Below are 24,478 nucleotides of genomic sequence, written 5' to 3'. Positions count from 1 at the left end.
TTCCATAATTTACCATTCTGTGATTGAGAGAGACACTTAGATTGTTTGGGGTCGGTTCTTATTAATGAAAAATGGGACACTGTATATCTTTGGACCTACATGTCTTTGCATGTGTATGTGAACTTACATATAGGATAATTGCCTAGGTATAGAATAATAGATGAAAGAATGTCTACTTTTTATATATTGCCAAATTGTCCTCTAAAAAGTTTGCTATACAGATTTACATTTCCATCCACTATGAATGAGTGACTTTCTTCCCTGTTAACACTATAGCAATTAATGAACAATAATTATTTTTGCCAATCCAATAAGTAAAAGTGTTGTTTTGTTGAGATCACTTTTGAGCAATCCTTCTTCTGCTCTAATTGTACAGTGTTGTAGATTCTACCCTACCTTTCCTCTTCTTGGGGCTCCTGAATGGCTTTGCGCCTTACATCTTCTGTAGAATATATTGCTTTATGTTTAAATTGTTCATGTTCTTCCATCTCATCTTTTATTAGAAGCTTCTCAAGAGCAGGGCTATTCTATTTTTCACATCCTTCCTCAATGAGTAGAACTTCCCTTAATGCATAATAAGCCAGTATTATATTTTTTTCCAATTAATGAGTAAATGTCTTCATTCTTTTTGAATTATGCTATGTAATCTTATCTTATCCATTTAATAATTAAAATAACAGCAATAACTGTCAGTGAAACTCTGTAATTTATTGAATTACATGGTCTTGACTGCTAGCTGAAACCAAATATGTATTCCATCTATAATATTCAGGATGAAAACAGTCAATTGGTTATCTAATTTCTAATCCCCAAAGGAAGCATTTCTTCAAATATAACAAAACCTTATAGGACTGGTTTGGACATCTATGTAGGAGAAAGTAAAAACATGAGCCAGTTGCCTGTAGCTTAATCTGGTTCTATCTGGTTTATCATCTTATAACTGAGCAGCAGTTTCTCCTCTAGCCTTGGGCATCTGGCTGCTGAGGTCATTAGGCCAATGACTGTACTATCTCTTAGTTGTGAGAATCTTGAAATGTGATTTAAGAATGGATTTGGACAGAAGAGTGTGTTTCCAACACACTTGCATCCCTGTTGATAATAACAAATGTTCCACTTCAGAAATGCTATCCTATGTCTTCCTCTTCCAAGCACATAAGCATATTAAGAATTTTGAGAAGCTCAGTGGTTCTCAAATTGATTTGATCACAGAGAACTATTCTTTTTTCTTGTAACATCTACCAGTATTTCACAGAATACCAGTTTTCTACAGAATAGGCTGAGAGAAAAACAAGAACAATTCTTTTTTTGTTGTTCATTTATACTAATGGAGCTAAATTATATAAATTTACAAACAATTATTACTAAATATGTATATTTTAAACTTCTATTGTCTGTTCTTCCAATGGAGGACCATTGTTCAGCTATGGGATTGTTTGTTGCTTTTTGAACACAGAAATAAATGACAGATAAATTTTTCACTTAGTCTTCTGTTTTTTAATAGACTACATCTTAGGACCAATTAAAAAAGATTAAAGCCAAGCTGAGAGTTTAGAAACAGCTTTAAAGCCTAAAAATCAATATCTGAAGACAGTAATAATTTAAAATATAAATCTAGCTATTAAATTCTCCTAACTGGGTAACATTTTCAGATATGTGAAATATTTCCAGAGCAATTCTTCTAAAACTTTTATGTTGTCAGATATGCCAACTAATGACTACTCTTGCTTCTATTTTAAATTATGGAGACTTACTTAACAGACAGTATAAACTTTAATCTGTGCATAAAAACTCTTAAATGCCCCTCATCCATGTTGTGGCTTGTGGGTTTTTTGTGTATTGTTTTATTTTTCTGTTTTGGTTTTTTTTCTCTTTAAAGCATTTGCCTTGCTTATTTCTCATCTCATTTCCCTCTCTTCTCTCTTTGTGCTCCTTTAAACCACTCACTATGCTAGCAATTAGAGGCTGAGCACAGATGCATCCTTTAATTTAATTTCACATTCCATCATCTGAAACATGACCGAATGTGTGCTGCTTTTGGCCTTCAGAGTGCTGGGAAATCAATATGTTAATTTCCCTCCATCTTTTTAAATCATCATTGAAAGGGCAAGCACCTCCAGTGAAATGAGAGGCTCACTCTGGGGAAGGGGATAAGAGATACAGCCTCAAGTGCTGGTACTCACTGCCCTCTCCCTCCCCTAGCTATGTGCATCAGTTGTGTTGTAAATATATTTGTAAATTAACTATTTGTAACTTTGAACACTTTTCTTCTGCTGAAAAATTTTGTTTGTGGTCATGATCCCAAGCTGGCTCTTAATACCCCATGCACCCCTAGTGTATCTAAAGCAAGCCACAAATAATACACTGAGACAGCAATGATATAAGTGTAGTTCCAGTTTTTCTCTGTTCTGCTGGCAGATATTTCCATTAGTGCATCCTGTGCTTGGATTCTTTTTTAGTATACAAATGATATTGCTGATTCATATTTAGATTAAGGTAAAGTGAAACCTCCAAATTTCTTCCTTCATCAAATGCTCCAAAGTTAGGGCTAAATCTCCCCACTCTCATAGCTGCACAATCAATATGTTTTACATTAATGAAAGTTTATCCCCTTTACATTCCATTCCTTTTGGTTTCATCTCATTGTTCATGCAAATGAGATGCTTTATGGATATTTGTTTACCTGAACTATTCAGTACATTCGCTTTAACTCAGGTGTATCACTTCCATTTTGAGTTAGTTGCATTTGTATCTCATGCAGTCCATGGATAGAAATAGGAGGCAGGGCAGCTTTTAAGAGCTTCAGTTTTCAGAGCATTTTTCACTCAACCATTATCTTAGGAGAATTTCCTTAAAACCTTGAGAGGTGGAGTTACCAGTATGTTAATGTCTTCTCCACTTCAAGGAATGGCAAAATAGAAGCAGGTAGTTTGTTCTTTAGTCTCACAATGAGTAGTAGTTCGTGATACTGAATACCACTCTTTAAACATGTGGTTTTGTCCTCTTTTTGAATAAAAATTCCATAACAATATCTCACTGAATTTATTTCCAAGTATACTCTTCCCTACTTTTTAAACTTCAGTAAATATTTCTTTACTCGCATCTTCTAACACCATTCAAGTTTCTCAGGACTATGTTGAAATTAACTACAGTAGTTTTTGGATCATTTCATTTTGTGTATCTTTCAATGTAAGCCATTTGTGTCTGAAGATTTGAGTACATAAAGTTAAAGCACTAAACTGCTTCAAGAGTATCCTTTCACCCATAACTTTTTCCCTGATGAAGGAAATGAATGCAGAAGAGGAGCTCAGTTGCTTCTGTTTGGTTTTGATAGTTTCTTAACATTATAGCGTTTAAACGCCCACTGTACACCCAGAGACAAATGCAGCGATTTGGTCCCCTTCTTCATTCTTGCCAAGACTACACCTAACATAAATAACCTGAGCTTCCAAAGGTCCCACTGACCAGAAGTTAAGCGAGAGCCTCAGTAACTATTAAAATATCATTGCCAGGCTCTCCCCCATCACCCATTCTATGTGTGTTCCCCATTACCAACAGAATTGCAGAATGAATTGCCTTAACATGCCAGTATTCTGATTCCTTTTGGAAGTCCTTTGCCTACTTGTTCTAGGAAGTTCTCTCTTCCCAGTTGTCATGTTTGAGGGAAGATCTCTTGTCTTATGGATTTATAGATCTCTTCTCACCCCTAATGCTCTGAGATATGGCTACCAGATTGTCCTCAGGCCTAATTTGGGTTGGCAGTGATTTTAAGAGTCAAACTAAGTGGAAACACCTTTGTCTCCTACTTGTATGTATCCAGGGCCTTAGAAGTGGGCTACTCTTCTGTTCTTTCAAAGCCTACAGGGCTCTCAGAAAGCAGAGATTTTTCTATCTGGCACAAGTCAGAGGGTGGAGATAACATACGCTAATGAACTCAGCATCAGGCTTCTTGCTAAGCCAAACCTTTTAGAGTAAGCCTTCATGTAACAGTGGCTTTTGCGAAGGCACAAGTGATTCCCTTGGAGGTTTCTCACCCTTCTGTTCAAGATAGACCCCATTAGCCTTTCAAACTGCCTAGCTGTGGCTGGAGCTTGGAGCCAACAGGACTAATGCTGTCCATCTTGGACCCATCAATAAAACATCCTTTGTGATGTTTTCAGGAGTTTTTTGAGGAATATGATTGATGCAATGACTTAACCCCTTCTCCTGTGCTTTGAGGTCACACTTTGGTACTCTTTCTTAATTATGCTCTAATTTTTCTGTTTTATAATTTCTTATTTAAGATCTAAGTCCACCAAGGAGTTCCCTGCTTGATTTCCCTCTTTCTATTGAAAGCCAGACAAGATTAGTGTGGAGGTTCATTTCTGTATGTCATAGGATTGGATTTATATTCTGTTTGTGCCACCTATGAGCAAATGATCTTAGATAATTCACTCAATCACACCAAGCCTTAGTTTCCTAAGATACACAATGGGGATGATATATCTTACCTATTTCTTAGATAACCATGTAAAATTTCTATACTGTATCTAGATTACAAGTTCTCAATCAGTCTTGGCTGATTTTTTTAATCATCCTTATTACTACCATATTTATTGTAGTTTCCACTTTGCCATCTTGCCTTTTTATGAGTCATTTATATGTGTAGGTCTTATTTTAATAAGTTGGAGACGCTTCTATAAACTATGGCACTTGCAGCAAGCCTCCATGGAGTTAGTCTCTGTATTAAATCTGAGTCTTGGTTATATGTGGCTAAGTCCACAAGGATTTAGACTCTTTCCAGACCCAGTGAAATAACTTTTCTTGTTTACTTCAGTTTAAAGAAAATTACTTTTTTCCAAATGAACAACAGGAGACTCTGGTTTTGAGGGAGTTTTTATTATCGACTAACCCTTTAGAAAGCCAGGACAAGGACTGGGGATTTAGCTCAGTGGTTCTACCGCCTGCCTCGCAAGCACAAGGACCTGAGTTCGATCCTCAGTACCAAAAATAAATAAATAAATGGCCAGGTCAGTTGTATAACAAGGAAATTCGAGTGAGCCTAGAAACTGACTGGTTCTTTGAGAGTCTTTTGCACTGAAATTAACCAGAAATAAATTGCCTTAAAATATCTTTAGACCAAAATGAACTCCAAGTTTAAATCGGCCTTAACATATACTTCATGGATCAGTAGGAATAGACATGGGCCTTACTTTGTGATATACTCAATGCTTTGATTTTAGTTTTATTATGTATTCATACAACAGTTGCTACATCTATGTGTATATGCAAGATCTTGAATGCATATGGCTCAAGATATATATTTACATGTAGTTGAGACTTGATGCATTGCGTTATTGTATTTCATTTGAGTACGAAATTGGAAAAATGTAGCAACGAGAATAGAAGTATCATCATTGAAGAGTGTTTCCTTTAAATATGCATTTTATTAATTTAAGTGGAAGATTAAGACTTCAAAAGATGTAATGGACTGTAGTACTGAGTCTTTGGCATGCCCTTGAGCAGTAAACTACAACACATAGACCAACTTCTGAGTTTTTAGTTTGGATTTAACTGATAAAGTAAATGAGGATTATGCATATCATGAGACAGGGAATGTGCCTTGTTTTACTTTAAAAATGCAAAGGAAAATAAACCCATAGCATACAGTCAAGTTAAAAGAGATCACTGATCCTTTTAGCTCATCCTTTCAAATGTCTTTGTGCATTTCTTTCCTTCTCTTACTTCTCTGTAGCCATTATTTAAACCTCTTCCATTACACTACCTCATCTTTCTCAGTGGATCTGCCTCATGACCTTGCCTCCACCCTGTTTGCCATTGTCTTTTTCTAAAAAGATAAAAACTGTCTTCCCCATCGTATGCAAGATCTGAGTCTCTCTACTTTCCTTGTTCTTTACAAGTAAAACCTTCACAGAATAATCTTGGGCATAACTGAGCTCTAAAAAATAAATTTTGTAGTATTTTGTTGATGAACTTTGTACTGAATTATATTCTCCAACAGCAGTCTGGCTTTGAGCTATGACAGAACTAAAGGACTGCCTTTTCTATTATTCTTTTGGTTAATTTATTCATTTATTTAGTATTTGCTGAGGGTCCACTATGTAATAATAAAAGCAAAAGCTTATATTTATTAAACATAGTGCTAAGCATTATGCACAATACTTTAGGTCCTATTACCTCTTACCCACATTTTACAGGTGAGGAAATGGAGGTACAGGTGGTTAGATAATTTCCCAAAAGCCATCAGCTGGTAAGTGGCCATATTTGAATAGCTACAACACCCATCCTTCAAGCAACTTACCAAAATAATGTTTAAATAATAAACACATTAAATATTGTATTATTCACTTCCCACTTACTGAACCTGAGACTGTCAACAAGGTAGGATGGGAAAGGAAACATCCTCCTTTCCTAGTGCTGCTCTCTTACTTTTTGTGAGTTTGGAAGTAGACCCAAAGATGGGAGTTTGTGCAGCTTGGAAAGCATAAAAATATACTTCAAGGCAAAAAAAATCACTAGTTGTTAACATGAACTTGCTCAAAAGAGACATGTTTCCTTGTAAATTTAGAAGTTTTGCAAAAACAAGATGATGAAGGGTATGTTCTCTGTACACTGGAGACTTTTCTCTATGGCTGAGTTAATTTCTCAGACACTGTGTTCTGAAAATGCTACCTGTGACCTTGCCCCTGGCCTACAGAATACTGCGGTGAAGGAACCTCACCACAGGGAATTTACTCCTTGCCATTCTCAGGTTGGGGCCTGGTGGCCTTTTCATGCCTGAGTCATTTTGATTAGGAAGGGAGAACTGTTTTGTAAGCACACAGGAAGAGATAGTTAAACAGTGGTTCTCACCCTTTAGGAAGCATAATCACAGGATAGAGGATGCATCAATGTGAATTTTATGGGATCTTATCTATAGTAAATATGACTTTGTACATCTGGAGTGGGGGCTAAGATTCTGCGCTTTCAATAGGTACGATAGGGTATTCCGATGACAGTGGTTTGAGGGACATACCTTTATTTTATTTATTTATTTTTTTGTTTATTTATTTATTTATTTTATAGAAAACCTAGATTTATTTGTTAAGCTGTTACAAAGACAAGACAATTATCATCAGGAGTACTTTAAGGACCTTATCCCAGTTCACTTGCTCTGTTACAGAAAACTAACCTAAGAAGGCAGAAATCAAAGGATATAACCTCAGGGGCTATAACAAAGCAGACTGGAGAAACAGGATGGAAAGGACAGAAGCTACCCAGAAGCACTTTTTTATGGTAGGGTAGGATTTGCAATTGGGATGTTTCCCAAGAGACCATCTAGACAGGTGTGAATTAATCTGGGCCCCAAATTAGTGAGACTCTTGCCCCTGTGGAGAATGACACAGACTGACCCTTCTGAGACCTCTGCCTTTTCTTTTAGGGATAAGGATATCTCTAGGCACCCCCATCTTAACTTTATCCTATTTCCTGCCCAATTCCTGTGCATTTTTACCACACTGGCCTGCTAGCATAGACAATGCATACAGCAAAGGTAGGAATTACAGGCCTAGTCAGTGGGTTACCTAGACAAAGCTTTAGGGTAAATGATAAACTACAAATACCCCTTGGTTAAGCTAATTCACCTTTGTTAATAAAGGTCATAGTTTATTCTGCTGGTGACAACTTGCTGTCTCAGTATAGTTTATCTTGAGGAAGAACTGTTTAAGTGAGTTTTGGAGAAGGAAAAAGACTTTCATCAGCCTCTCTTCAGAGGGAAGAGGGACCAAGTTCTCTCCTACAGTTATGAGCAGAACCTTAAAGGAACATAAATCATTTTCAGTGATCAACATCTGTATCTTCAAACTGTCCTGCAACTGCTGGTGTAGTATCTACTTCCATGCCATCTTCATAATCTCTTATTGAATCTTCTGTCTGCACCCCTGCCATGTTATACTGGCTGCTCACAGACTGGGAAAGCATTCCTTCTGGTCTCTCAATGTGGCTTGCTCTTCTGCTGTTAAATGGGATAATCCTTCTTCATAGGTATAAAATGTGGGGACAGCCCCCTGTCCTTGTTCGTGCACTTCCACATCATGTTCTTCTCCATCATAATCATCTGAGTCTTCATTCTCAGGATCTGGGTGCAAGGCCTGGCATTCACATATTGTAGTGAACATTGCCGCCAATGTTGATTTATCACTAGGCACAAATCCAAATTCAGTAATAGGTTCAATATCATCATCACTGTCTTCCTCTTCTTCATCATCAAGAGATTCTTTTATTTCTTCTCCAAATTTAGCATTCACCATAAAATACAAATGCTCTCATGGATAGGCATTTAGGTCCCTGGAAACAGCATGTAAACTAATGGTGGGGTATTCCAGTAAGAATCCTAATCCGGAACCATCTAACCAAAACAGGCAGCTCTCTGCGATGTGAAGGGTGCCAGTGCCAAGGCTTTTCCCATTCAACACAGCCTCGGTATCTGGCTGCTGGTGCCCGAGCCCCTCAGCCGGCCCCAGTGGCAGAAAACTTTTCAGGAAGCTCGTTGCAGCTGGGAGCATTGAAACACAGGTTCGGAAAGAAGGAACACACCTTTAGAAAGTATAAAGTAAAAGAACATTTTCAGTTACAGATTAATTGTGCTGCTGAATACATTTGATGGAGGCAGTGATCCTCAAAGTAAGGGTCCCTGGATAGTTTCAGCATCACCCAGGAACTAGTAAGAAATGCCAGTCCAAACCTACTGAGTAAGAAACTCTGGTGGTGAGGCTTAGCAACCTGTCCTTCAGCAAGGGCTCCAGGTGATTGTTATGCACCAAAGTGCCCTGGCAGAATTTCATACCATTGGTTCTCAAATGTAACTGCATATTGAAATTACCTGGGGAAGTTTAAAAACTGGGTGACATACTCAGGGATTCTGATTGGTTGATGTGGGATGTAGGCTTGGCACAGTAATTTTGTTAAAGGCTTCATAGCTACTCTAATGTGCAGCAAAATTTGAAAACCACTGCCCCATAGGTCAGGTTACAATAGTTTTTGTCACCCTATTATGTGAAAACTCTTCAATGCAAGTGCTCTTCCCCAGACACTAATAATGAAATGGCACTGTATCAAGCAAATGATAAATATTATATAAAACAGTATCTAGCCACTATGTTTATTTGCCATGATATGCCTTTATGTACATTTATAATCTGAGCATGGAAAAGATAAATAACTTCTTCCAAGCCATTGAGAAAATCAGAGTCAAGATTGATATGAGAACATACTCTTCCTGCCATCCCTCCCTTGGCCTGTTGGGCAGTCCGCTGGATCTCACAAATGTTCACATCATTAGCTGCCTCAACTCCCTCAGGTGCATCATCCCCTGTATCTTTATTGCCATAGAAGCAATTGGCAAGGTTGCAAGTCCCAGCCAACAAGATCTGCAGTATCTCAAGCTGATTGTGGCTATTTATATGTAAGCATTCATTTGAAGACAAATATTTCAGCTATTGGCAGTAATAAAAAATGTAATTTGGGGAAGTAGGTGCCTGCAAAAATGAGGTTATATAAAATATTAATTTCAGTGAAGCTCATCAGAAAGTGCCAGTAATTCACAAATGGCATTTACTAATGGAAGACATTCTTACCCAGTTTCTCAGTGCTGCTCCTTACCGAGGAGCAGAAGCAAGCAATACTAATCTGCTGCCCCACCTCCACCCTCAATAAAATATATAGCAAATAGAGCGTTTAATCAGTGTCACTGCTTGTATAGTTCTGTGACTCTAGCATTTCTCAAAGTGCTTCTTCAAGGACATAGAAGTTATTACTCATTGGTGAAGCAAATTGATTCTACCTTTTATAAGCTTGTAGGATACATAGAGTTGACAGAATTATGCTGATTCTTCACCCTCCCTTCTTCCTGTCATGGAGGCTGTGGTTGTTTTAACAAGGCACATCACAAATGAGTCGTTGTACCTCAACATTGTTCAAAAGGGGAAAAACTCAGGGCTATTATTTTGTTATAAAGCATTACCTCACTCTGCATCCAAGCAGGTACATTATAGCTCTGGTAAACAAAGCTAAGGAGAGGCAAATCAGTAGTCAGGGCCACTCCATCTTGATGGACTCTTGTATAAATTATTTTCTTGTCTTTCACTTCAGTGATTATGTAATTTTCTCTCATGTTAGTTGCAATTTTTCAGCCTACTGTGAGAAATCATGCCTCCTAGCTTATTAATACAGGAAAAGGTCAGTTATACTGATTAAAGCTATTTTTCTATACATGGGGCCAGCTACTTGCTGAGAAGGCAAAAATGATGATGTATAACATTCTTCTTCAGCTTTACTGTTTAATTAGATGTATCAGAAAACTCTAGTGCCTTTAATCCTGTTCCAGACCTTTCCATGAAATAGCCCTGTAGACATCTCAGCAGACAGTGTATAAATGCTGTGAAAGTGTAGTTTTTGTTTGTTTGTTTTTTCCAAATCATTCATCCTTATGTACTTCTGAGAACTTTCTCCTCCTCACTCCTTACCTCCCAGTTGTGCTTGGACTCTTGACTTGGAGAGTTTCTGGAAATACTTCTTAGTGTGATGTACTTTTATTTGAAAAATATGGAATTTAAAGGTACTTATGTGGTTTCAAAATAAGAGAGAGTATTTTAGACATAATTTTCAAAATAAACCAAATTAAAGCATTTATAAAATTGAAAAGCTACACAATGGCTTTCTGGTATTTGAACCTGATTATATTTAGTAGTAGGAGTAAGACAAGTAATATAGAAAATTTTTGAGAATTCTTTAAACTCTGGCTGTTTATGAATATTACCTGGAAACACAAGAAAGTTTTAGTTCAGGATAATATATGCAAGCAATGGCTTGCTAAGTTATATACTACCTTGTAATTTATTGTGTCAAAGTGATAGCCATTTCATTGATGAAAAAACTAAGTGGAAGACGTGCTATGACTTGCCCTTGGGCTTGTAATTTCTAAGTTATGATTTTTTTTTGGAGTTGCTTTATTTCTTGAGAAATACAAGACTTTTAAGGCTCATCTGTCAACTTTGATACACATACATTGCATAATGTCATTTGATTTAAAGCCAACATTCTTTTTTATATAGCAAGTATGTTTGCTATATAAATATATTTTACCTAAGACTAATTAAAAATGTATTTTGGCTCCTATTTATTATTAAATAAGTAGATTTTAAGCATTATTTGATTTTTGTCAAGTTGAAGGCCAATATTAAAAACATCTTATTGTATTTCTCCACTACCTGGTAGCTAAGCACAGACATTCTAAATTCACTTTCATTCCTTAGTATCTGAGCAGCAATACTTTTTTTGATAATTACCAAAACAATTAGTTTAGCTGATTTTCTGCACAGTCATCAGTCTTATCATCATTTAGTTAACGTTATCTGGTTCACCTTGAAGTCATTCAAGTTTTTATAAAAATGCATTAAAATGTCAATGTATAGAGTTTCGAATTTCCTGTATTTTTGTAACACTCAAACCCAATTTATTTTTAATGGGTCAAAAATTCCAATGGAAAAAGGGAAATGAGGATGATTCTTTCATCCACTTATTCACTTTTACTCACACATAGTGAATGTTTGCTTCATGCTGGGTGGAGCTTTCTGCAGGTACTTTTTCAAAACTACTTGCAGAGAATGTGCTTTGGTGGACATTGAAGACCATGTTCAACCTCCCTTACATAAAAATCACTAATATACCATTAACAAATTTATAACTTCATGAAAAAAAATTAATTGTTCTTGGCTTCAATTATTGATCTTTAAGTCAAAGTGTGTCAGTACCCTGAGAACCTCCCTAACATTTTCATCTCTCTACATGTAAGACCACCAAAGCAGAGCCATTCCTGGTGTGCTTCATTTTTCACAAAGCAGCCATTCCTCCATGTGGGAGGAATGGAAGCCATATTGGCCTGATAAAAAGTGCTGAGAATATAAAGGTGAGCAAGACCCCAGTGGCTGCTTCCAAGGCATTCACACTCAGGTAGGGAATACAGTCATGTGAACTCAAAGTTAAAATAGTACAGTAAATGCTTTAGAGAGGTGTGTATACTGTGTTCTAGTGTAGGGTAAACAATGAGGGACAACTATGCCTAGAATGCCCAGAAGTGGTAACCACTTCTGCAAAGAGAGGCCATGTGCAGAGATCTGAAAAACCTCCATGTGCTTTTATACAAAGTCTAGGGGTCCCCCAGGACTTTAGGGTAAGGCCCTCTGATCCCCAAAATATATTGGCCACTTGCTGGTTGATATGGGAAATTCAAAGATCTAAAGCTTCAATCCTTTAAGGCTTTCATTTCTGTTAAAAATATACTTTGGCCAGTGCTAATAACTCAAGCTGCCAACATTCACATCTTAGTGTGGGTGCACTTCAGGTGCTTTCTCTGAGCATGTTTTCGTAGTGGAAAGTAAAAAACAAGAGCAACAGTGAAGGGAGAACTGGAGAAGGATGAGTAATGGGACATTAAGAGATAGAATAGCACAGGTTTTGTTAGCATCCATCATCCAAAGCTCCAACATGCTTGAAAACGTGAAACTTTGGAGTGCCAACATGATTCCACTAGAGGAAGATTCCAAAGTTGATCTCATGATGGAACATAGTCGAAACACAGGTACACTAAAAATATTATATATAATTACCTTCAGGCTATGTATATGAGAAAGTAAATAAATTTCATGTTTAGACTTGGGTCCCATCCCCAAGATATCTCATTATGCATGCATAACTATTAAAAACCTTAAAAATTCAAAATCACTTCTGGTCCCAAGCATTTTGGGTAAGGGATACTCTTCTGTACCAGAAGAATAGTCTTGAATGGTGTCAAACTTGCGAAGATCAACTATGCTTACATATTGTTTACCTAGGGACATCCTAGTTTTGCATTCACTTCCTCCTCCCCTGCTTCTTTCTGCCATTCCCCTTTCTCCTCCTGACTCTTTCCGCAAATGCGGTTTACACTCCTTTCACTGAAATAGAGTGAGGATAGTGAGTTTTCACACAATTTATAAAACAATATCCTCAGCATCTCTTACCTAAGAGCTTTCCACAAAACGTAAATGTCATATAGCTCATGTTTCTAGTGTTTTAGCTAAGGCAGTGTGAAGGAGTCAGCACATTCAACAGTGGAGAAGTCACATAAAGCTACTGGAGAGTTTGAAGGAGGGAACACTTTACCACCAGGAATGAGGATTGGATATCTTAACTCACAGACGGGGACCAGGCTCTTTCAGTCCTCTGTAGAGAAAAGTTATATCACACTCCTAGTTTTAGATAAGATCTATTAAAAACAAAAACAAAAGTCAACACTATGACATTGCTCTTGATTTTTCCATTTGCGTAGAGTGACATTGCAAAGGAAGATCTTGATTGATTAAAGAGAAGTCATTTCAAAGATTGTCATGATGTGAATGAACATGGAAACTTGGGACACAGAGCTGTCCATCCATAAAAGGCTGGAAGTACTCAGATGAAAGCTGAAACTCATCAAAAAGTAACAATGCCCTAGACGATGATAAGCTCTTAAATTCAAGAGTTCTTGAGTCTGTTAAATGTCATCACTAGTTAGAAGAACAAGCTGTGACTAGCAGCCTGTCCCATCATCAAAGAAGTGTACACTTTCATTGAAGGGTGGATCGTCTGTGAGATATGGAGCTCTGTCTTTAGTTCTGCCTTACTGAAACTACAAGAAAATAATCTTTGGCTGGCTGTGGTCATGCATCCCTGTAATCTCAGCACTCAGGAGGCTGAAGCAGGAGGATTGCCATGAGTTCAGGGCCAACCTGGAGTACATAATGAGTTCAAGGACAGCCTGAACTACACAGCAAGACCTTGTCTCAAAAACCAAAATCATCATCATCATCATCATCATCATCTTTATGATTTCATATAAACATACTATATATATATATATATACATTTGAACATCTTTCATTTTCCCTATCAAATAACCATAATAATAGAGACTACTTTATACAGTTTTATAAGGATTATTTGAATTAATTCACATAAAGGATTTAAAACAGTGTCTGAAACATAGAAGGCATAAAATAAGTATTACTTATTAGTAATATTGTTGAGGCTGTCATGTTTTTTAGACTTCTTAAGCTGTTCTCCTTTTCATAGATAGGAGAACCTAGCAATAGCTTTATAGCACAGGCAAGAAAGGGAGGGTTTAGCTCAAATTCCAGGGATGCTCTTTCTGCCTGATTACACTTTATTTCAACAAGAAAGAATAGAAAAGAGAAAATGCAAACTCCTTTCCCACCCCTCATCCTCCAAAAAAACTATGAAATTTAATAGATTTCAATAACTAAGCCTTTTAGGATTTACTCATCATTGAAAAATCATAAATGGTGTTTCAGTAATTGTAACCTATTCATTTGCTGTCAATTATAGGTGAATTTCTTGATATGAGATAAAGCACATCCACGAAGAGTTGAGGTTAAATTAAATTTTTGTTAAATATCTCAATATACATAAAGCAGTTACTCTTAGCAAGACTGTTTTGTCATTAATTATGCTTTCTCTGAGTTACCTTGAGATCACAGTTGACTGATAGGAATATGATGATTTTGCAGCCAAACTACATTAAGATTACTAATTGATAGCAACATGGTGATAGCTTGGAGCCAAGATAAAGGAATTGTAATTCCTTCTATCTTTAGTATTCAAACTAGAGTATATATTCCTTATTTTGGTCAGCTATTGGCCTCTGATTTTTTCTCATTTATTTTTTTCACTTTGACCAGTTTTTCTGTGGCCAGAAATACAATTGGAAGTATTTTTCCAAATGATTGTTTATATCCAGTTTTGACTTGGACAGCCAAATGGCCTCTCTGCATGGTCCACATCATTCTTGCCTTTCTCATCCACAGCTGCACAGTTCTCTTGGCACACTAAATTGCACTGGGAGGCATGATTTCCCCTAGCTGTCCATGGCAGGCTGGATTTGCCTTGTTAGGCAATGTAAGTGCTTGCTGCACCACTTTGCAATTTGTGTCACTTGAATCAAAGTGGGAAGACTTTAGGAGAATTTTCAGTGAAAAATATAAAACAAACGTTTTGAAAATGTGAGAACATAATAGATGCTTAGCAGATAGCATTGTCATTGGAAATTTGTATGTAATTATTATTCAGTTTTAGGTGGTACTTAAGTTCTTTGTCCAGGATGAGAAGATTCATTTGTATACATCATCATTATCCCTCCTGACATGTGCTTTGGTGACATTAATCTGTATTTTATTTCCTGCAGCAGTAATGATGGGGTTGTCTTCCGTGGCTTTATTATGTTGTCATGTTTTTTTCAGTGATCGTCCTCCCAGTACAAAAGAAATATTTCATGTGGGGATAAACTGCAAAATAGCTGACATTTAACAGTCATGCTGGCAAGCATCTAGTTTTCTTTCACTTCATTCTTTTCCTTGTCAAGCTGAGTCTTGGGGAATTATTGACTGTGGTCAGACTAATAGTTGTTCGTAATTTTATGACAGAAAGCATTGCTGAGGTGGAGCTTATTTCTAAAGACTAGATGGCTTGCATGGGGTAGGCTAGCTGGAACATCAGTTCAAGCCTGTAAATGACTAACTTGCTTGAGAGATACTTAAAGGAAAAAGAAGAGTAAATCACTAGGCTAATCTGGAAGAGCACTAATACTTGAAGTTGCACTTGGTAACAGGGAGTTAAATTCTAAGTCTGATGATGGAAGCACAAATGGAAAAAAGGTACCAGGATCTGCTTTCAAGATAGCAGGGATTAATTTAACAGTAGAAATCTAATAATGCCATTTTATATTCTCTGGGGTTTTGTTTTGTTTTGTTTTGTTTTGTTTTTTTGCAGGGTCTCACTATGTATTCCAGGCTAGCCTTGAACTTACTATGTAGCCCAGGCAGGACTCAAACTTGGCAATCCTCCTGCCTCTGCCTCCTGAAATGATGTAATTTTAAAGCTACAATTTAAAAGAAAACAGTCTCTCAAATCATTTTCATTTGCATTTTACACTAGCAGAAGAAACCATGTGGGCATGGCTTCTATAAACAGAATATCAAGAAAATGATGATCAGTGACTATTGTCTGTACTTCACAAGCCTCTTTTAACAGCCTCAGATATAAAATACACTGAAGACAGGGAATGATGAACTGAAATTGACCAGTATTGCTTATTAATTCATTAGATGTTTTCATAAGGCCAATCCCCAGGATGGAATCAATCTGGATAACCATTGCACATTGTATATGTTCCCATTAGAGCATTTAATACACTGCTTTATAGTTGTGTATTTTTATTTCTGTATCTTTCAAATAAATATGAGTTTCTGGAGGCAGGGACATTGCCTCATTTCTCTTCTATATTCCAGTATAAGCACAGTGCCTAGCACACAATGATGCTGTTTGAAGAATTGAATTGAACTAAATATTGTATTCATATACTGAAGGAGTTAAGCAGATGTTTAGCTGCAAATTTTAAGTTGTATAACATACGAAATTTAAAATAAGAAGAAAATATGATAAGTATTAATAGTAGGTAATAGAAAAATGAAGACTGTAGACATAGTTCAAGCCCCATGCCCCTTGTCTTTCCCTATTAGCTCCCCTGACTAAGGATTTGGAGGTTTTGCCCTCATAGCCTTCTCTGGCCAGCAATAAATGGAATCATTGACACAGTTATGTAGCAAGAAATTTTCTTCATGCCAGGTAAATTGCCTACGTTCAAGAATCTCCTTGTTGACATTCACGCCTTGACATTTAAAACTCTTTGTGAACAAGTATAAATCTCCAAGTCAAAAAAAAAAACCAAACAAACCTCTTGTATCTCAAAGTAGGATGTGACATCATAAAAAGAGCAAAAACAGGGAGACCCAGTTTTAATGTTATTTTAGTTCCTTATGTGGCAGGTAAGGAGCCAAGTGCTATACAAAAGTTAGTCATTTATTTTTCTCAAAATTTTACAAGATAGGTAATATTCTTGATTTTATAAATGAGGAAACCAAGGCAGAGAGAAATAAAACAACCTGCCCAAGTTCACATGATCATTAGAATGTAACAGAGCCAGGATTAAGCCTAGGCAGTCTGGCTGCAGAGTCAACACCTTCTCTGCTACACCATTTTTGCTGCTTCTATTTTCTTTAGTTGTTTAATGAAACTCAGAGACTCAGAAAAGCTGGAGTTGTACTCTTCTAGCCACAAGATTCCTTTAAAATTCAACTTATTAAATACCAAAAGTCCTTATAAACACCAAAATGATGATTGATGCTTTGCAGCTTCTACTCCCCCACAAAACATAATGAACACTGCTGCCTGCTAGACTCCAAAGAAAAGGCAATTCCAATAAATTTGTCTTAAGAAGCTTTTCATTGAGTAGGGAGATGAGATGCAGCAGATCTAACTGGCATCATAGGAGAGGCAAAATCCTAGTAGGGTGTGGATCAAGGAAAAGCAGAAATCCCACTTAGTTGAGAAGAGAGATCAGGATTTGTGCCATCTGGAGCCTTGGAGAAGGGTTCTGAAGGAAAGACTTGAGGGTAAGCCAAAGGGGTCTTCATTTTAGGTATAAGGAAAATGTAAACAGATGCAGAAATAAGACAGAGCAAAAGGTGTAATGGAAGAGCCTGTACCTAACAATGGCAGGTGTGGGTTTGGATACCAAAAATGTATGTATTGAATTTGGAAGATAGAACAGGGATCCAGGTAAATTTTTGAGTATGGAAATGATATGTGTTTACAAAAGACCTACCTATAAAGGTGTTTAGGATGGAGGAAAAGCAGAATATAAGTAAGGATCTGTGATGGTTTGGTTCTAAAATATGCCCTGAACGTCTCATGTGTTTGGAAGGTGTTTGGGTCATGGGGATATTAGCTGAACCTCAGTGCAGTATCTGAATGTCCTGTTAGAAAGCAGGCCTGGTTGCAGTGGGTCACTGGAGGCATGACTGGAAGGGTGAATTCTTGTCTTTGATCCTCTTTTCTTTGTTTCTTGGCTAAAATGGAATGAGCAGCTGTCCTCAGCTAGGTCCTTTCACCATGCTATTTCTGCCTTGAAGACAAACAACCGTGGATTGACTCCTCTAGAAACAATGTGTTAAAATAAATTTCATCTTTAAGTTGTGGGTATTGGGTGTTTTGTTCCAGCAATGGGAAAGTGATTAATATAGGAATGTTTACCCTGAGCCATTGTATATTGGAAATATTTAACTTTCTTTTTTATTTTAACAGGGTTTGCAGCTAATAGTTTGCCTTGAGTCTCAGAGGATACTTTGGAATGGACTTTTCAGCAGTTCTGAAACTCTTATGACAATGGCAACTCTTAGAGATAGACTAAATATATTTTATGCAATTAAATAAACATGAGCCTTTTAGGGGCCAGGGACAGAACGTTGTGGTTTAGATCTAAAATGTCTCCCAAAAGTCTTATGTGTTTCATAAGTGATTGGATCATGGGGGTGCTATATTCATCAGTGGATGTATCTATTTATGAGTTCAGTAGCTAAATATGTTGTGGAGCTTGGTCTTGGTTGGAAGAGGTGCATCACTGTGGGCATGATCTGGAAAGGTGTATTATTGTTTTTAGCTCCTCTTTTCTGCTTCTGAGCTGACACAGCTTTCCTCGGCTAGTTTTTTGGACCATCCATTTTTGCACTGGAGCCAGCCAATTGCGAACTGAACCCACTAAAACTGTGAGCCAGAATAAACATTCTCTCCTTTAGTTGTGACTGTTGGGTATTGTGTCTCAGTGATGAGAAAGCTGACTAATACAGGATCTTTTACAGTGCTATCAAGAAGGAAGGAATAGGGTGGAGATAATTATAAAGGAGTACGTCCATAACATGAATGACTGATTGTGTTCATGGAGTGCAAAGGGAAGAAGCAGAGATTATTTTGTCAAGTCAGTTTTAGGGTATGGATTTAAAAATCTAAGAAAATTTAAGCAAAATACTGTGCCATCCTATACTTAATAGTAATTTCAGAGGTTCTTCAGAGCTTCAAGCTTTCATGAATTATAGTAGATGATACCCTGATCAAAGTCATGGAGGTGCCCCAGGGTAGTTTGGGGTGTAAAAATGGATGCTCACTAAGGTGTTGCAGCACAAACATTGAAACAAGTTCCAGATCAAACAGGTGTACAGAATGTTTATAGCATTTAAAGCTTTGTTATGTATGCATTTTTATTCCAAACTAATTTCACAATGCTCTTCTGTTTTCAGGAGTATTTTTTACTTTTACATTCCCAAATTAAGTACATTTATAAATGCATATAATTTCTTACAGATTTCATAATTTTTTTATGCCCATAATAAAATATATGGTCAAGTTTGTTTTTTTCTTGCTACATTTGTTTGGGGAAAAGTAATGGAGACAATTTTTTATGCATCATTGAGGCTTTTTCATTTCAGAAGAATTGTTTTATGGCTGTAACAATAGCAAAAAGATATATGTCAAGCAATTATAAAAGTTTTTGGCTCATAGGAGGGCTCAGATTGGTGTGCCTGTATGAGACAGAAGCAGTTACATCTCACTCTGTCAATGGGCAGAAAGGCTTATGTTCAAACCCAATCTTGTCACTTATTGACTTTATGGCCTTGGTAAAGTTCTTAGTTAGCCTTTATAGCTTCAGTTATTATGTGGTGATGAAATAAGTCTCATCTCTATCTCTATCCATCTATCTATGTATCTCTCTATCTATCATCCTGTTTCATACAGGATTAAGTGAGACGGTGCATACTGCTTTGGTCAAAGAGCTCAATAAATGTTAACTACCTCTATTACCACCCTATTAGCAACACCAACATCACTGTCACCCCTGCCACCACCATTACTATCATTTTTGAGGCTCTTATTTCCTGTCTAATAACTACAATTAAAAACTTGTAATATAAAGTTACCAGGTTCTTATTAGAAAAGCATTTCTATGAAATGAAATGTTATTACATGATACATGCTTGTAAATTACTTGTAATATCCAAGCTGTGCAGGATACTGTCATAACCAGAATTTTCTAGAGACTAGTTTGAGGCAAGTATTGAAGTACTAATACTTTATTTGGGATATATAAATCCAGGTCAGTGAAGTGAAGAAAAAGGGAAGGAAGTCACAAAAAGACAACTATTGTGTGATTTCACTTAAGAGAGATATCTAAAGTAGTCAGACTGTTGAAATAGTGGTTGCCAGGGACTTTGGGGAAAGGATATAAGGAATGTTCAGAGAACATAGAATTTCAGTTTTCAAAGAGAAAAAGTTCTAGAAGACTATTGCATGAAATGTGAATATAGTTAACCTTATTGGACTGTGCATTTAAACATTATTAACATGCTAAATTCTATGTATATATGTTTTACCACAATTTGAAAAAATTGGGGAGGAGAAAAGAGAGGAGGTAAAGCATTGGGAAGCAGTGGTTCCAGAGCTGGTAGCCACTTTGTAGGACCACCAAGGAACACAGCCAGTTGCTTAACACTACATCGACTCACCATGTGTAATTTTTCTGGACAGATGCTTCAGAATAGTGCCTAAAATAGAAGTGAGAAGATTTATCTGCTCAGCTCACTTCCATCTCTCTCTTGGGGTCAGAACTCAGGGAGTTAATTCCCCCACATTTCCAAATTGCATTGGGCCTCTCCAGCTGTTGTGTGGGATGCCAGCCCTAATGTCTGTGAGTGGCAGAAGCCAGAAACTCCAGATGTGTGACTGATGAGGCCAACTGCCCAGCAGCAGCTGTAAGGAAGCATTCAACACTCCCAGAGCAAATGTTAGTGGTGGAAACTTAGCGCCCCAGGTAGGAGGAAGCATGGCCAAGGGAATATGAAAAAGACACATAAGATTTGTGTCTGGTACACCACTACTCCTTTTTGAGGTGATGAAATCATTTCTACTATACCCTACCTTTCTTTTTTAAGAGAGGGACTAGGTGTTATTCATGGTTTCTCCTATTAGAAACCACTGGCTGGTTATTCCTTGGCTGGATACAGATCATAATTTTAAGATTCTTTCCCACATGTTTTACCCTCTTGACCTTTGCAAAGAGAAACAGTGAGTTGTAGTCACTTATTCCTTGTATAATGCAATGAGAGATGGCTGAACTCCATCTTACCGGAGATATATATTCTAGGTTATTATTGAATGAGTACAAGATGTATACATCCATCAGTCTGTTTTCCTTTGTCCAAGGGAAAAATAAAACTATTCTGAAAAATCACAACAGATCACAATTATTTATCAGCAGGTTGTCGCTTAAGCTCTGAGGGCCCATAATGAGTCAGAGCAAGAAGAGATGCATTTATGTGGTTGAGCTTGATGATTCACATTGTGAAGCATTGAAAGAGGAAGAAAAACATTGAATCACATTTTTCCAAGAATATACTGTTTAAGCATGGTATTCAAGTGTAAACTGAATACATTGCTGGGTCCAGTAGTATGTTTTTCACCAACCATTAGAAAGACAAATGTTTTCTAAATAAAATTCATGCATAAACTTTCTGTTAAATCAATGCAACTTTCTCCAATACTGTCAATCATTTGAAAACTTTTGGTGAACCTTCATTAAGTATCTACTTAATGTTTAGGATTCACAAATGAATAAAAACATCTAGCCCTGAGTAGCTCACAAGCTTGTAAATGATTAGACAGCAATAAATAATAAATACACATAATGAATGCTATGGGAACACAATGAAAAGGGTGATTAATTCTGCCTGAGGGAATGGAAGAAACTTTGCAGAGGAGGAAACTTTGATCTATGGCTAAATGATAACTGGACTTATTAAAATAAATAATGCTAGCTGCTATAAAAGACAGACTTCTGAATCTCAGTGGCATAACACAATTTATTTCTCTCATGTCAGAGATCAGTGGCCCAAAGGGGATCAGCAGAGATGAAGGTGACTGTGTTCTACAGAATAAATTAAGAACATGGGCTCCTCCCACTGTTTCTTTTCTTCTTTCAGACTGTTGAAATAAGAAGTCTACAGATGGAAATTTGTGTAAGCAAGATGAAGAGGTAGCCCCCTTCATTTCCATTCACCTTCCTTTTTCTTGGACACGTGGCCACATCTAATTACACAAGATGTTGGAAAATGTGTCTTAGCCATGTGTCCCAGTAAAAGAGGAGAATACAGACATCAGCAAATACCAGTTATCTTGCTATGGGGAAATCATTTTACATTGAGAAGTGGAGTTGGATAACAATGTCAACTGAAGAGAAGAGCAGGAAGAGTTTGGGAAGGAGGGAGTACTCTCTTTTGGCTATGGTACACAGTATGGTGGGCAGGGAGGGTGGTCAAGGATAAATAATACTAGTCCTACCATGATGTAGAAAAGATCGTAAAATAAATTTGCAGAGAAATTTTCTCTATTATTAGAGCTATAATTCTCCATTGTTGTTATAACATGAGCAAATACTAATTAACCTATTTGTTTGGCTGAAATTTATTTTTATATAGATGTTATATTTATTACTTGAAATAAAAGACATTGGTTTTTTCTGATAATACGATTTTTTTTTTTGACCTGGGATCTAACTCAGGACCTTGTGCTTGCAAGACAGGCAGTGGAACCACTGAGCTAAATCCCCGGCCCAATAATATGGTTTTTAAAAATTGGATCCTTTATTTTTTTTCAGTAGGATTCAATCTTCTTGTAGGTAGGGGGAATATTTACACTTTATATATTTTCCTGCGGTTTCCCTAGACCCTGAGCTACAAAGATACTCAATCAATGTGTAATTAATAGCTGATAGTTTAATAGCAGCTTCACAGAAATTGCTATCATTTAAGTAGATATAAAAAACCAATGCCACTAACCTATGAGCCTGTACCTAAATAATTGTCTTCATACTGACTACCAGCTAAGGTTATCTGTATTATATAATCAAACCACATATGTTAGTTACACATATATATATATGTGTGTGTGTGTGTGTGTGTGTGTGTGTATACACATACGTATATGGCTTTGAGTTGGACATTGTTGTGAGAACAAGTCCTTTTTCACAAGGTATGTAAGATCTCAAATAAAAAGTATGACTGTCCTTGAAAAGCATAGTATTTGTAGGGAGTACTTTATCAGAATGCATTTGGTTTAATTTATTATAAAACTAAATGTCATTTTATGTTTTAAGCTAGAAAACATTTTAAATATGCATATGAATTTTGTCTCCCTGAAAACATTAGATTAATGGGACTTTTAGGTAGAGGATCATTCAGGTGTTTGATAAAGTGCTCTATGCCTCAAATCATTCACTTAATTTATTCCATGCTATGGTCCTTCACCCTGTTGTATCTTAAATAGAGGCTTATAACCATAATAAATAGTTATGTCAGGCTTTGTTATGGTTTATAATACAGATAAATATTTTTTCTCTACAGAAGCGTATACATTAATGATTTGTTGAAAGAATTAAGGGCTTACTGGTGAGGATGACTATCTAGTATTCTCCCTTCCACATCTAGTGGGTGGATCTCTTAGATTTATGACTTGCTTGCCTTATTGATAGTACTTATAATGGCTTTGTGCTTTGTTTGTATTTGAGATTGAAGCAGGGTTATAGAAGTCACTTTAGATTTGACATTCTGCCACTGGATCATAATATAGACTTTAAGCTTGTGACACATTTTTGTTAGTACTTTCAGATTATATGTAAAATTTCAAAGCAAATTTGTCAAGTTTATGTGTGAGGTAAATTGATTGAAAATTAAATCTATTTATTTTAACCGAAGAAACCATGAAATGTTTCTTGTTGGGGTTAATGAAAGCACTGCCCCATCCTTAATCTATATTCTTATTTAATTCAGTATTCATTCATGGAGTGTCTGCCTAAAATCCAATCATGAATACCAATGAGAAGGCCCAACTCTGCTCTCAAGGGGTTCACAGCAGTTAGGGAGGAAAGAGACCTCAAGGAAGAAGTGGCTTTGGGGCAGATATTTATTGAGGTACCACAATACTAAGAATTCAGTAGTTATTCCCTGGGCTACACTTTTCTCTTCTAGAAGAATAATCCTGAAAATGCTTTAATTTCTGAAGGGTGTGCACTAGGTTGGGGGTTGAGTGGGTACAGAATGGAGAATGCATGAAGACAAAATAGTTTCCCAATTATGTTTGTTACTTCTCTTCCATTGTGTTTTGAGCATGTTAGCAGGCATATCTCTGTTAGTTTCTCTACTAACCTCAAAATTCTGTGTGCCTTAGTTTTTTTAGTCTTCTTCTTCTGTTCTCCCTTTCCTCTCCATTACATTTAGAGGTGATGGAGGTGAAATTATCCAGTGCCAGAATTCTCTCCAGTGTCCCTAACTTAAGGTCTGATAATAAAAACTGGAGAGTTCCACAAGCTATATCTATAATTCTTTTTCAATTTCTCATTTGGAAAGTGTTTTTATTTAACTTAAAACACTTTTTTAAACAGTCAGTGCTATTCTCCTAGAAGTAGACTACTATAATAAATATATGAAGATGAAAGAGAATAAAGTTATAACAACCTTAGAATATTTCA

The 24,478-nt window shown here is 36.6% G+C and overlaps 1 protein-coding gene and 1 pseudogene across 12 annotated transcripts in view; one reads left to right on the top strand and one right to left on the bottom strand.

Annotated features, from left to right (window-relative positions):
* Positions 1-24,478, top strand: part of Grip1 (glutamate receptor interacting protein 1) — a 661,025-nt gene that overhangs the window by 294,033 nt on the left and 342,514 nt on the right. The gene's annotated exons all lie outside the window — the stretch shown is intronic.
* Positions 7,703-8,540, bottom strand: LOC101703681 (methylosome subunit pICln pseudogene; annotated as a pseudogene).

Source organism: Heterocephalus glaber, unplaced genomic scaffold (assembly GCF_053883595.1).
Source record: "Heterocephalus glaber isolate CG9 unplaced genomic scaffold, H.glaber_assembly_v1.0 deba00001569, whole genome shotgun sequence".
NCBI lineage: Eukaryota > Metazoa > Chordata > Mammalia > Rodentia > Bathyergidae > Heterocephalus > Heterocephalus glaber.
The sequence above is the reverse complement of the archived record's forward strand: the minus strand, read 5'-3'. Positions and strand labels throughout refer to the sequence as shown.